Source organism: Zalophus californianus, chromosome 17 (assembly GCF_009762305.2).
Source record: "Zalophus californianus isolate mZalCal1 chromosome 17, mZalCal1.pri.v2, whole genome shotgun sequence".
Classification (NCBI taxonomy): Eukaryota; Metazoa; Chordata; class Mammalia; order Carnivora; family Otariidae; genus Zalophus; species Zalophus californianus.
Genome location: NC_045611.1, coordinates 55651377 through 55664745, shown reverse-complemented (window position 1 = coordinate 55664745; position 13369 = coordinate 55651377). Strand labels below are relative to the sequence as shown.

General features: G+C 40.6%; 1 protein-coding gene across 2 annotated transcripts in view; it reads left to right on the top strand.

Annotated features, from left to right (window-relative positions):
* LOC113935793 (putative protein ZNF720) overlaps positions 1 to 13369 on the top strand; it is a 169199-nt gene that overhangs the window by 116008 nt on the left and 39822 nt on the right. The gene's annotated exons all lie outside the window — the stretch shown is intronic.

Genomic DNA, 13369 nt, shown 5'->3' with positions numbered 1-13369 from the left:
TGGGAAGCAGGGCACCAGTCACTGGCAGTGAGTATTTCTGCCTCAAACAGTCTACCCAGTTTTTAGGCTGGCTGTCCCTATGTTGTTTCACAGCCCATGCTGTCCTTAACCCATCTTGACCTGAGTAGAGAAAGGATTTTTATCACTTGGAGAAATTGGTAAAATGAAGTTGTGTCACAGTCATATTCACACTTGACATTTGTTCAATTCAGGGATAATAATTCATTTTTCAGTTGCTATTATTTGGTGGTCAGCTAGATCATGAGAAGACTGCTGTGTATGTATAGAAAAGACGTTTATTGGGGCGCCTGGGTGGCTCAGTCGTTAAGCGTCTGCCTTTGGCTCAGGTCATGATCCCAGGGTCCTGGGATTGAGCCCCGCATCGGGCTCCCTGCTTGGCAGGAGGCCTGCTTCTCCCTCTCCCACTCCCGCTGCTTGTGTTCCCTCTCTCGCTTTCTCTCTGTCAAATAAATAAAATCTTAAAAAGAAAAGATGTTTATTTTGTGTTATGTACACAGTGAGTAGGGAGATGCTCAGATCTGATAAAATGGCTCAGATATCTTAGAGTGTACTCTGATTTTTCCATTTCTTCTTTCTGGTATTTTCTACCTGTAGACATTGTGCTTATACTTGCTCTCTCATGGCCCCAGAATACCTGACCCACCACCAGGCTTCAAACCATGATCCAGGCAGCAAAGGAGGCAGTGTAAATCTGATAGGACTTAAGAAATTTGAGGTTGTTTTTTTTTTTTTTTTATTGAATGAGAGAGCGCGAGAGAGCCCAAGCAGTGGGAATAGCAGAGGGAGAGGGAGAAGCCGGCTCCCCGCTGAGCAGGGGGCCCTCTGCGGGCTCAGTACTGGGAACCTGGGATCATGACCTGAGCAGAAGGCAGATGCTTAGCTGACTGAGCCGCCCGTGCGTGCTAGGACTTAAGAAATTTGATTTGAAGCCTGTCTTTTTGTTCAGGGAAGGTCATCCTCCCCAGGGCACTACTCCCTCCATGCCAATAACCGGTACTTTGTCAGAGTTTCCAGTCTCAGTAGAAAGAAATAACTCTAGCACAGGTGGACATAGAAGATGTTTGCGAATGACTCTTGTTCTCTGAACTTTTTCCCAGCATCTGACAGAAAGGCAATCACGCTTTGCCTTGAAACTAGGTGTTACAAAAATCCACTGAAATGTAGAGTATCCTTAACCTTAATGCACAGGTCTTTTATTCTGCCTGTAAATGGAGTGCTGATGAAGAGTTGCTTAAGCCTGCAATTATCTATGGTCTTATGGTAAAATCATCAAATACAGCATCATAGTGAGAATGCTATATTCAATCCCATTTTATTATATGTGCTGCTGAAGCGAGCACCAATCCCATTTTGTTATATAACATGTATTGATGTCTTGAATGCACTTCGTAACTTGATAAAATATTTATGTAAATTCCAATTCACTTTACTTTGGATTGTTTTTATTTAGGAATGTGAACAGAAGTGTCATTGGGGGTGATCTCAGGAAGCTCAAGGAGGGTATTGAGAGAGGGGAGAGATGGAAGCAGAGGAAGCCAAGACCAACTGTGTTAGAGTCGGGTTCATTAATGAATAAAGAAAATATGTATTGTGTATTTTGTGTGTGTGTATGTTGTGTTTGTGTGTTACAATAGTAGCATGACCACAAGCATAGAGGGTTTCTAAGAGTGACTTCTGTTTGGATAACTCAGGATTGACTTGTGACTTAGTTCCTGCAGAGGTTGTCAAATTTAGCCTACATCAGAATCACCAGAAGTCCTTGTAAATCTTGGATTGCTGTGCCTAGCCCCACATTACCATGTCAGTGGTTCTGGGGTGCAGCCCCCAAATTTCCTTTCCTGTATGTTCTCAGGTGCTTGTCTAGGTAACACATGTTGAGAACCATGTCTGGGGACACATTTGTGGTTGTGTTCTTCAGGAAGGGTATTGGCCTATGCAAAATGTAGTCAGATACACAGGTGTGTAGTCTTGGTGTGTGAAAGTGGACTCAATGTATGCTGGGCCTTTCCTGTGTTTTTACCTTGGATACCTGATCTCTGGTTCTGGTCCTTAGTACTCAGGTGAAAGCTATTCATTTGCATGTGTTTGGTTTGGGCTGGAATTTTCACTTTGAAGTCTCAAGGAGGCCGATGTGTATGAAGACTTCTCGGGGAACAAGAGGAAAGAGAATCCAAGCACAGGTCACCTTCTGGAAGGGCATTTGACCTGCATGCCTCATGTTCATGTGTAAGGTGTCCAGGTTCAAACCCTGACTCTACCAATATTGAAATGATCACTATAGCTTCTTTTTTTTTTTTATTAGAGAGAGAATGAGATAGAGCATGAGAGGGGGGAGGGTCCAAGGGAGAAGCCGACTCCCTGCCAAGCAGGGAGCCCGATGCGGGACTCGATCCCGGGACTCCAGGATCATGACCTGAGCCGAAGGCAGTCGCTTAACCAACTGAGCCACCCAGGCGCCCTATACCTTCTTTTAACTTAACTATTTTTGTCAATAAGAGGAGAATAATATTAGCAGTAATACATAGAACCAAGAACATTAAATACATTAAAATAGATAAAGCATTAATAACCATGGGACATACATGGTACGTACTATGCAAAGGAATGTGTGAGACTTCAGTAAATATTTTGGAATTTATTTTTCATGAAAAAGGTAGCCCAGAAGTCATGTTTCATGCTGAATCCTCTCTGTTGGAATGTGAATATTTAACCTTGGAATAGAACCAAATAGCCTGTGTGCATTTGAAAATTGGAAAGGTTTCTCTGGTCCAGATTTTTCTTGGAATCCTTCTTCTTATGTTCACAGAGGGCAGACATGTGTCCATTGGGTACTGTGGGCTCCTGAGTGTTTTCCAAGCCAATGCTGGCAAGTCCCTGATCAGGTGGGACCAGAGATTATGCTCAAACATTTGGCAGGAATGAAGACCATTCTCTGTTGCTGGGCAGTACAATAGTCTAGGCTCTGAGACTGCCCCAGGTCACTGTTCAAGCTCCCTGCTCATGCAGAGAGAGGTTATGCTCAACACTTGGGCAATGCTGCGGGCTTGGCTCTCTCTCCTGTAGGCATGTGATGTAGGCTCTGTGGTTGCCCAGGATTGCTGGTGCGGGGGGGCGGGGGGGAACTAGAGGCTAAGCTCAGCAGTGGGAAGTGACTTCCAATTTGCATACTTGCTCAGATAGAGCCCAAGAATGTCCTCCATGCTCTAGTTCACCTGTTGGCTGGAGACCCAAGTCAGGCCCAGCTGCTGACAAATTTCCTTAACTAGGTGGGTTCATCTCTGTTCTGCCAGTGGGCAGTCACTGTGATCTCTGATTGGGTGTCACTGCAAGGTGGACTGCAGTCTGGTCTGTCAGTGTTCTAAGATCTGAGCACTGGTTGCTGTAAGCCCTACCCACCTTTCCATGTCTCTATGATCCCCAGTGGTCCTGCACCACAGATTCCTCCAGGAATCCCCATGAGGCCAGACGTAGGTGGGCCTCCCAGGGAGCAGCTTGCCATTTGGAGAATGCTGGATTCCCACCGCCCTCTTTTTCTTGGTGGAGGAATTAATAGTTCCAGGTGGTGAGTCCTGGTAGGGAACTGTGCTGGCCTGAGGCCAGGGGTGGGGGTGGGGGATGTAGGTGCATTGTGGTCAACGTGAAATTAACCCTTAATTAACCTAAATTAACCTCTTAACCCTTCTAGTGCTGTGCTTGTTGAACTCTGTGGTCCAGGGGGTGTTTCAGCCTCCTGCCTCAGCACTGAGATTTACCGAGCGATGTTTTGTGTGAATAGTTGGTACTTGAGCTTATTATGAGAAGTACTGATGTGGCAACTCCGTATTTCAACATCCTTTTTTTTTAAGATAAGGTGAGAGACGTGGGAGGGGCAGAGGGAGAGAGAATCCCAAGCAGGTTCCATGCCCATCACGGAACCGGGCACGGGGCTCGCTCTTACAACCCTGAGGTCACGACTCGCGCTGAAATCAAAGTTCAGACACTTAACCTGACTCAGCCACCCAGGCACCTCCGTTTCACCATCTTGGTGATGTCAACTCTTTGTGATGATTATGTTAATCTCTCATGAGCTAAAAATAAATTTTTCCCTATATACATGTATTTATATGTCCATATTTTTATATATGTTTGTGTGTTTAAATATGCACACATAAATATAGGTTGTTATCCTCCAATTTGAATATTGAAATGCTGTATATGTAGATATTGAAAAATAACACTATGAATAACAGTGACAAACCCCGTTAGTGTTAAGGATTTTAGTGTATGATATTTATATTGCCATGCCAGTTGTTTGGTTGGTTATCACTATATGGGGTGTTTTTGTTTCTTTTTTCCAGTTCTTTCCTCCTGTTTTCATTATGGCTTCAGGAAAATTCCAGTGGAACTATTCAAGCAAAGTTTAGTGTCACCAGGAACATTTGGTTTATTTATGTTTAATATTCTAATGGAGATATTGGGGTTTCTATTTACCAAGTTTTTTATGCTTATCCTTACACCCTGTTTTTTCATTACTTGTTTGCTACGTTTTCCTGTGTGTATTTTAAGAAAATAATTATGCATTTCATTCTTTTTCTGTGAACTTTGTATACTCGGACTATATTGCTTTAGCTAGAAATGAAAGCACGCTTTTAAAAAAAAAGGCTTTTTAAATATAGTCACAGTGTGAAATTGCATCCTTTTAATTTCAACTTGTCAGTATATGTACATTGTGATACTTACCTATTACCTGTTTTTTGATGGTGCGTTTTTTTTTATTTTTTATTTTTTTAAAGATTTTTATTTATTTATTTATTCATGAGAGAGAGCGAGAGAGAGAAGCAGAGGGAGAAGCAGGCTCCCAAGGAGCAGGGAGCCTGATGCGGGACTCGATCCCAGGACCCCGGGATCATGACCTGAGCCGAAGGCAGACACTTAACCATCTGAGCCACCCAGGCGCCCGCGTGTGTTTTTTTTTTGTTTTTTTTTTTTTAAAGTAAATATATGGAAATCATAAGTAAACAGCTCGGGAATTACACAAACTGATTACATCTGTATAAGCCACTGAGATCAAGAAACAATATTATTTGTCCTCTAAAATTCCCTTTGAGCTCTTCAGTAACTTTCCCCAAAGCTCAGCACTCTTTTAACATGTAAGGCAAGAGATTGCTGTCCCCATATTTGTCCTTAATGTAAAAGTTTAGGCAACAGGAGCTCTTCTGTATTTGGCTTTTTTTCTTTCCATCTATTGTTTGAATTTATCTGTATTCCTGCACGATATTGTGCATCATTCATTAGAATGGATCTATCCAATTCCATTGTGAATATCAAATGACTGCATCATTCGACTGTTATTGGACAGGGGCATGGTTCTCAGTGTAGGACTATCACGAACAGTACTGGCATGTAAAATTGGTAGTTTGTCTTTTAGTGAAACGTACAAATATCTGCTGCCCATATATGTGGGAGTGCATTGTTGGTAAATATGTTTAGATATGTTCACCTTTCAGAGATACTACCAAACACTTTGCAAACATTTTGTACCAGTCTTCACCCAAACCAGCAGTTTATGGGTTTCTGGTTTATCCACAGATTTTCTGAAACTTGGTAGTTTATGGCATTTTCACAGTCAGCTTCTGGTTGCTATGTGATGTTACCAAGTGGTGGTTTTGCTTTTTTTTTTTTAAAGATTTTATTTATTTATTTGAGAGAGAGAGAATGAGAGATAGCATGAAAGGGAAGAGGGTTAGAGGGAGAAGCAGACTCCCCACTGAGCAGGGAGCCCGATGCGGGACTCGATCCTGGGACTCCAGGATCATGACCTGAGCCGAAGGCAGTCGCTTAACCAACTGAGCCACCCAGGCGCCTGGTGGTTTTGCTTTTTTGTTGTTGTTCTTGCTTCCTGTTAGTATGGAGTTGGGTTAACCTTTGGATAGTCTCCTTTTCCAAGTGTCTAATTAGTTGTCCCTTTTTACTATCATGATTTTTTTTTTAAGAGTTATTTATTTTTTAGACAGAGACAAACCGGGAGGGACAGAGGGAGAGAGAATCTGAAGAAGACTCTACACTGAGCATGGAGCCTGACGTGGGGCTCGATCTCATGAGCCTGAGATCACGACCTGAGCCGAAACCAAGAGTCCCAGACTTAAGGGACTCTGTCACCCAGGGACCCCAATTGTTGTGATATCTTTTTCTTTAGGCTTTGTAGTTTTATATATATGCTGAGAATGAGTCCTTTGTCTTCTTTCTTACTCTACCTATATTTTTATCTTTAGAGATTGTGATTCAGAGAAGTTCTTATATTTTTTTAAGATTTATTTATTTGAGAGAGAGAAAGAGCACGCGCACAGGGGGAGGGGCCAAGGGAAAGGGAGAGAATCACAAGCAGACTCCAGCCGAGCCTGGATCTGGATGCGGGGCTCTATCTCATGACCCAAGCTGAAATCAAGAGTTGGACATTTAACTGACTTGAGTCCCCGGGTGCCCTGAGTTCTTAATTTTAATGTAATCCAATTTTTCATTTCACCTTTAATGGTTAGTGGTTTTTCTCATTTTTAGAAATCTTCTCTCATACCAGGACCACAGAGATAGAATCCTTTGTGTTTTTCTAAAAAAATCATTATCTTTACAATTTCAATCAGAAGTCTATTAAAAATCAATGTGTTGCATGGTTTGTGTAGTAATTGAAGTTTTATATTCTTTTTTCTTTTTTCCCCATCCAATTTGAGAACAAATTGACATGTATTCTGAAAATGTTCTATTGTGCTTTCTTTTCATTTGCTTGCACAACTCTTCACATGCATTAACATCACCACAATCTTGGAGCAGACTTCTCCTGTGATCTGTCTCTATCTTTTCCTGTCTCTAGTGATGTTTAGCCATCTCCCAGGACCATACACACAATGTCAGTTTTGATGTCATGTACCTCTTTGCTCTGATGAATGATTATTCCTATTTCCCATACCGGAATGGCCTCCAGAGGCTTGGCAGTAGCAAAAATTTACTTGTTATAGATTGTAGCTGGAATCTTGGCAAACTGATAGCTGGTTTACCATTATCTCTCTCCTTCCTTCACTGGGAGGTGAAGTTCTACAGGTTTTATTGCCAGACACAGGAGTATAGTGAACTCATTGGCCATTGTCTCTAAAGGAGTCCCACCCACAGTGACAGATTATGGGTGAAAGTATTTCTGCCATGGTTCTAGGTACACACTTATTTGGTATGTTTACAGAGTGGCCAGGGGTGTGTCCACTGTGGTACAATGTGTGCCTTGGGTGTCTTCCAGACCATTAAGATTAGCTGCTTGTTAGAAGGAGCTTGAAGTAGAAGCTTCCAGGTACATTGAATTTTTCATTTTCTTCTGTCACTGCCAAATAGGCAGCAAAACAGCATACAGGAAAATGAATTTTGGAAACTATCGTGAATATCAGAAGAAAATCATAATTTGGTGTATACAGCATTGTTATTCCTTGAAATCATGTTGTGAGCTCATGATCTGGATCAGAGGTTCCTTGATTTCCATCCAGTAGAGGCACACATAGTAGGTCAAGTGTATTCGTAGGATCGTTTCCTCCAGATCTTCACCTATGTTCAGGGCCGCCCAAAGTATTTTTTTCCTTGTGACCACCTGTGTTTTACTTTACACCATCTCGCTCATCTTTTGGGCCTGTGCTTTAATATTCCCCCAATAATGGTTGATAAACACCTCTGCCCCAATCCTGTGCCCTAATTTTTATGTGTTTTCCATTTTTCAGTCCTTTTACTGTAATCCATGATTCCAGTGTATCCATTATGTACTTTGCCTGGGTAAGGAGTACAGTATCCTCTCATCCTGTACATACATCTCATACCCGTAAGGTGTATGCTTCCACACAGTTTAGTATTTATTTACCCATGTCCCTTAGAAGGCTCACTATAGAAATTTAAGGTAGACCCTCATGGGAATTTGGATTTCTTCACTTGGTTGAATGCAAGACACACGGTGACATTGCAGAAATGTATGATACAGCTCACCTGATTCTTCTGCATGTTTCTTGCTGATCGTAGCCTTGGAAAATGTTTCTTTCTTTTTTTTTCTTTTTAAAGATTTTATTTATTTATTTGACAGAGACACAGCGAGAGAGGGAACACAAGCAGGGGAGTGGGAGAGGGAGAAGCAGGCTTCCCGCAGAGCAGGGAGCCCGATGTGGGGCTCAATCCCAGGACCCTGGGATCATGACCTGAGCCGAAGGCAGACACTTAACGACTGAGCCACCCAGGCGCCCCTGGAGAACGTTTCTTGATGCACACTGACATATGTTACCCCAGATCCTGTGTCAGATTAATGAATGTTTAATGAGGTGGTGTACATATGGGAAATTAGGCAAGAGCTGTGCCAGGGTCAAACTGACTGGTAGATATTGTTGGGAGATGATTCTCTATGGTTTTAAGTTTCTCCATGTGTTATGGATGGAGGCACTGAAAATTTTTATTCTAATTGTCATTCCATTGATGTTTGTGTATAAAAAGGCTTTGGACTATAGTGATAGTATCTGACTTTTGGGTAGAGGACAGATTTGTTTATTGTAAAAGAAAACAGACGTCTCTTTCCATGACAAAAGTTTGGACAGATAAGCTAGATGTTCCTCTAAGATATTGGGGTTTCCTATGCTCAGAGTCTCACAGATATGAAACAAACCCACTGCATGTGCAGCATCTACCTGTAGGAATTGTGGGTGGGATCTGGCAAGTAAAATCGGTGTGATCAAAATGTTGATGTTTGCTGTGTCGTGAGCCATAAGATGCTTGGACTTTGATCTGGGTGTCTCCTGTCTTCTGCCAGCACTGGAAAATTGTGAGAGTCCAACTAGTTACATTACAGAATGTGTGTAGTCATGGAATTTTTATAGTTCTCAGGGTTATTGATGGACTTTATTCAAAATAAATAAACACAGATATACATATATACATATTTATTTATATATATATATTTATAGGTTCAACTACTTTCTTCAGAACTTGCATGTAAAGAAAGTGAATCTGCTCTCCAGATGAAGCTAATCCTAGGTATTCATGGTAGGATATAGATTTAGGAATGCAAATTTATAAATAACACAATGGATAAAATGTGAATTGTGGAGGAGAGTGTGTCTAGCAGGTTGGAGAAGTAAACAGGAGGACATGGGAGAGCCTAGAGTCCCCACAGGCTAACCTGGGGAGGTAGATGGAAGAACAGTAATTTTTGTTAGAGCTTCTTAAATTGTTTTTCCCACAAGGTGCTCTCTCTCATTTCTCAACCATTAACATGTATGTAACAATGACCACATGTCTCATGAAGGCTTTTCTGTATGAGTGAATTCTTTTGGGGATATTGGAAAGGGCAACTGATTTTCCTGCCTGTGTTGATTTTAGGCAAAGTCAATTTTTAGGAGGAGGCTTGCATGGAAAACAGAAGAGATTCTGTACCCTGAAGCAGTGGGCATTAGTAAAAGTGTAGGGAAAACTTGGTGTTTTTAAAGACTACGGAATCTGTGTTGTCCATGCTACGAAATCCGCTGTTGCACCAGAAGCAGATTGTTCCTGCATTACTTGTCAAAGTGGGAACTATTTCCGAGAATATGTTTGGCATGGTGACAGGAAGAAGGAGAAATAAAAGGAGCCCCAGAGAGGAGTGGCGGATCCTGTTCACCCTGCAGGAGTGACATTAGGTTGAATGAAAAGTGAAGGGAGGGAAGGACTCCAGGCCCACCTATTTGGTCCTCTTCCCTAAGTTGAGAGACTCTTTGAAACTGTTCATCTTCTCTGATGCAGACCTGGAATTTTGTGTGGAGCGTACATTCTCAAGGTTTGACTGCCCGGAACTGGTAGTGTGCTTCAGATTACAGAAGTATTTTTTGTTTTTGTTTTAAGTATACTTAGTGCTCTTCATTGAACTGAAGCTGGATTCCATGCAGCCTTGATTCAGTCTCTTGGTTCCCATGTGAGGTGTGCCGCCTCCTTGTTTTTCTCCACCACCTAGAAAGGAATCATTTTTATCATTCTTTGGTTAAACCTGAGAGATAAATGAGGTAAGGGAGCCATGGATTCAGCTCTGGTGTTAAATGAACTTTGCCTATTCTTCCTCCACTTGAGTAGATCAATAACTTTGTGTTTGTTTGGTTGTCTTAAAGGTTTATTTATTTATTGAGAGAGCAGGAGGAGGTGCAGAGGTACAAGCAGACTCCCTGCTGAGCCCAGAGCCCTTTGCAGGGTTCCACATGGGGTTTTACTGGGTGCTCAATTCCAGGACCCTGAGTTCAGGACCTGAGCTGAAGTCAGTCTCTTAACCAAGTTAAGCACCCAGGCGCCCCTAGATCATTCACGTTTGTACATAGATGTACCTTGCTATGGGCCCTCACAGGTTAGAATAGAAGAATATCATCCTTGAGAGATAAAAATTGGAGAAGACATCAGTCAACATGAGGACTGGGACTTGTATCTGAACTCCCAGTCCATCTGTGTTGCAGTGGAGAATCCCGCAGTGTTTGAGGAACCCTCAAGGATGTTATGAAGTGAGGGCAGGGTACCTACAGGAGATGAGAGTTCCGCGATTCTTGTACATCGGTTAACCTCCCATGTCTGGATCTCAGGAAAAGCCTCTGTGATTGAGCTGATCAGAATGCAAAGAGGAGCCTGTGAAAGTCTGTGATCACACACGAAAGACATAGTTTACATACACTATTCCAGATTACAGTGTATGGGTCCTATATGTGACTTGATATTTGAATGAAATGGATGTTTTCAGGTTTCCATTTAGATTATGATTTACTTAGTTGTAGTTTTAGACATTTATTTCATAGCACTTTTATGCTTCCTTTGAAGAACATTAGGCACCTGACACCAGTGTGACCCATTACAGGTTCATGCACTTGATTTCCGCTGCCCTGTATGTCACATTCCTCCACTATAAGATTAATAATTTTTCTCATTTATCATCACATACCTTGGGAGGATTTACTGAAAGATGTGCATAAATCATCTCATTTAATCTGGAAACACCCTTCTGTTCCACTTTGTAGTCTGCTTTCAAAATGAAGGCTCTCTCCTGAGACCGCTTCCTTAGCATTTCTCTGTTGCTCTGTGGAAGGAAAGCATGCATCATACATGTTCCACTGCCCTAAAATTGTAAGATTTAACTCAGCACAAAGGTAAATGAGCAAAAACTTTCAATACTATAAGACACTCAAAAACAATAGGTATTTCATTTCTATCATTGTGTGTTTGTCTCTGTGGTGTGTTTGCAAGACAACAAAACCCTTCATCCACAAATGGATTTGTAAGTTTTATGCCCCTGAAGACATTTCTTAGATTCAAGGACAATAAAAAAAACTTTGGTCTATCATTTTTATTCTTTTTAATTTTATTTGTAATTTTTTCTGTGTTCTGTTTTATCCTTACCTCTTTTAGTTGATAATGTTCTGTGATTTAATCATGTTTGCATTCCCATTGTCACTTTGCAACCTACTGTGAACATTTTAGAGGTGCCTCTGTATACTGGTCTCTGTTCCTTTTACATGAATTCAACGTCAATCTGGGGTAAAACTCAGGCTCTACTATTACTGAAGTTTTGCCAAGATATTTTTTTGAAAGATGAAGAACAATTCTACTCTTCACATAGGTTAGTGTGGATTCATGGGTGAATTTATGAAAAAATGTTAGAATGTTATGTAGTGGGTAGTATATGTTCAAGAAGAATTGTTTCTGCTCTTGATGTTAGAAGTTGTAATTTTTACAATATTCCCTAAGTTCAAAATCATTCATGATTTTCTCTATTTTTTTTTTAATTTAATATTGTGGCTCTTGAACTAAGATGTTGGCATCACTTGCTAGCTTGCGGGGAATATGGAAACTCAGACCCAACCTAGAAATCCAAATCAGATTATGAATTTTAACAAGATCTTCAGTTAATTGTCATACACATTAATACTGAAAAAGTAGACCTCTAGCTCACCTACTCTCTTCCATTAGTCTATGCCTATCTTTATAGTTCATTATTTTGTTAACTGTGTCTTTGTAATATGTCTTAAATCAGGAACTGTGGTGCCACCAATGAACTCTTCATTTTCAAGATTGTTCTGGGTATGTGTTATCCTGTGCCATCATATGAATGTTAGGAGGGGTTTTGTTCTTTCTGCCAAAAATGGCATTTGGATTTTGCTAGAGACCGCATTACTTTCAATATTATGTTATTATTTATTCTGATCTGTATTTTGTTTATTTCTGATTTTTCTTTGTTATTTACTTCCTCATCTAAGTATCAGTGATGTTTCTTCTTTTCTAGTTCATTGTGGTATAATATTAAGTTGGTTATTTGAACTTTTTTTCTTAAGCATTTAAGCATAAGAAAATTTAAAAATGGAACGTCTACTAGGGAAAATTGGCAGAAATAAACAATATAGGTGATGATAAAGAAAATGAAATAGCATAAAAATGAAAAGGATTCTTTAGGGTTTTCTTTTTTTTTTTCTTTAAGATTTTATTTATATATTTGACAGAGAGACACAGCGAGAGAGAGAACATAAGCAGGGGGAGCAGGAGAGGGAGAAGCAGGCTTCCTGCGTAGCATGGAGCCCGATGTAGGGCTCGATCCCAGGACGCGGGGCTCGATCCCAGGACCCTGGGATCATGACCTGAGCCAAAGGCAGACGCGTAACAACTGAACCACCTAGTGCCCCTCTTTAGGGTTTTCTATTGATCATGTCATCTGTGAACAGAGATAGCTTTCTTTCTCTTTTCAATTGGATTCCTTTTATGTATTTTTTCTTCCCTAATTGTTTTGACTAGAATATCTAGTACTATGTTGATTGGAAGTGACGAAGGCTCTTTATTGCCTTGTGTCTGATTATAGAGAAGTTTTCAGTCTTTTACTATCAAAGATGTTAGATATCTGCTTTTTGTACATATATGGCCTTTATTAGGTGGGGTTAGTTTCTTTCTATTCCTACTATTGAGTATTTTTAATCATGAAATGGTGTCCCGTATGCTCACATTCTTGTTCTACATGAATTAATATGATGTCATGTTTGATCTTCATTCTATTAATGTGCAATCTTAAGTTTATAGATTTCGGTATATTGAAACACACTTGGATTCCAGGAAGAATTCTCACTTGATTATGTTGTAAAATAGTAAAATGTGCTTTTGATTCGGTCTGCTTCCTTTTATTGTTGCATTTACCTGGCTATTCTTTAATTTAGCAATTTGTAGTTTTCTTTGCTTATAATATCTTCCTTGGCTTTGTTAAAGTGGTAATGCTGGTGTCACAGAGTGTTTGATAATTTCCCTTCTCTTCACCTCTTGGAAATGCTGGAGGGATTTGAAGTACTTTCTCATTACATGTTTCTTTGAATTATCC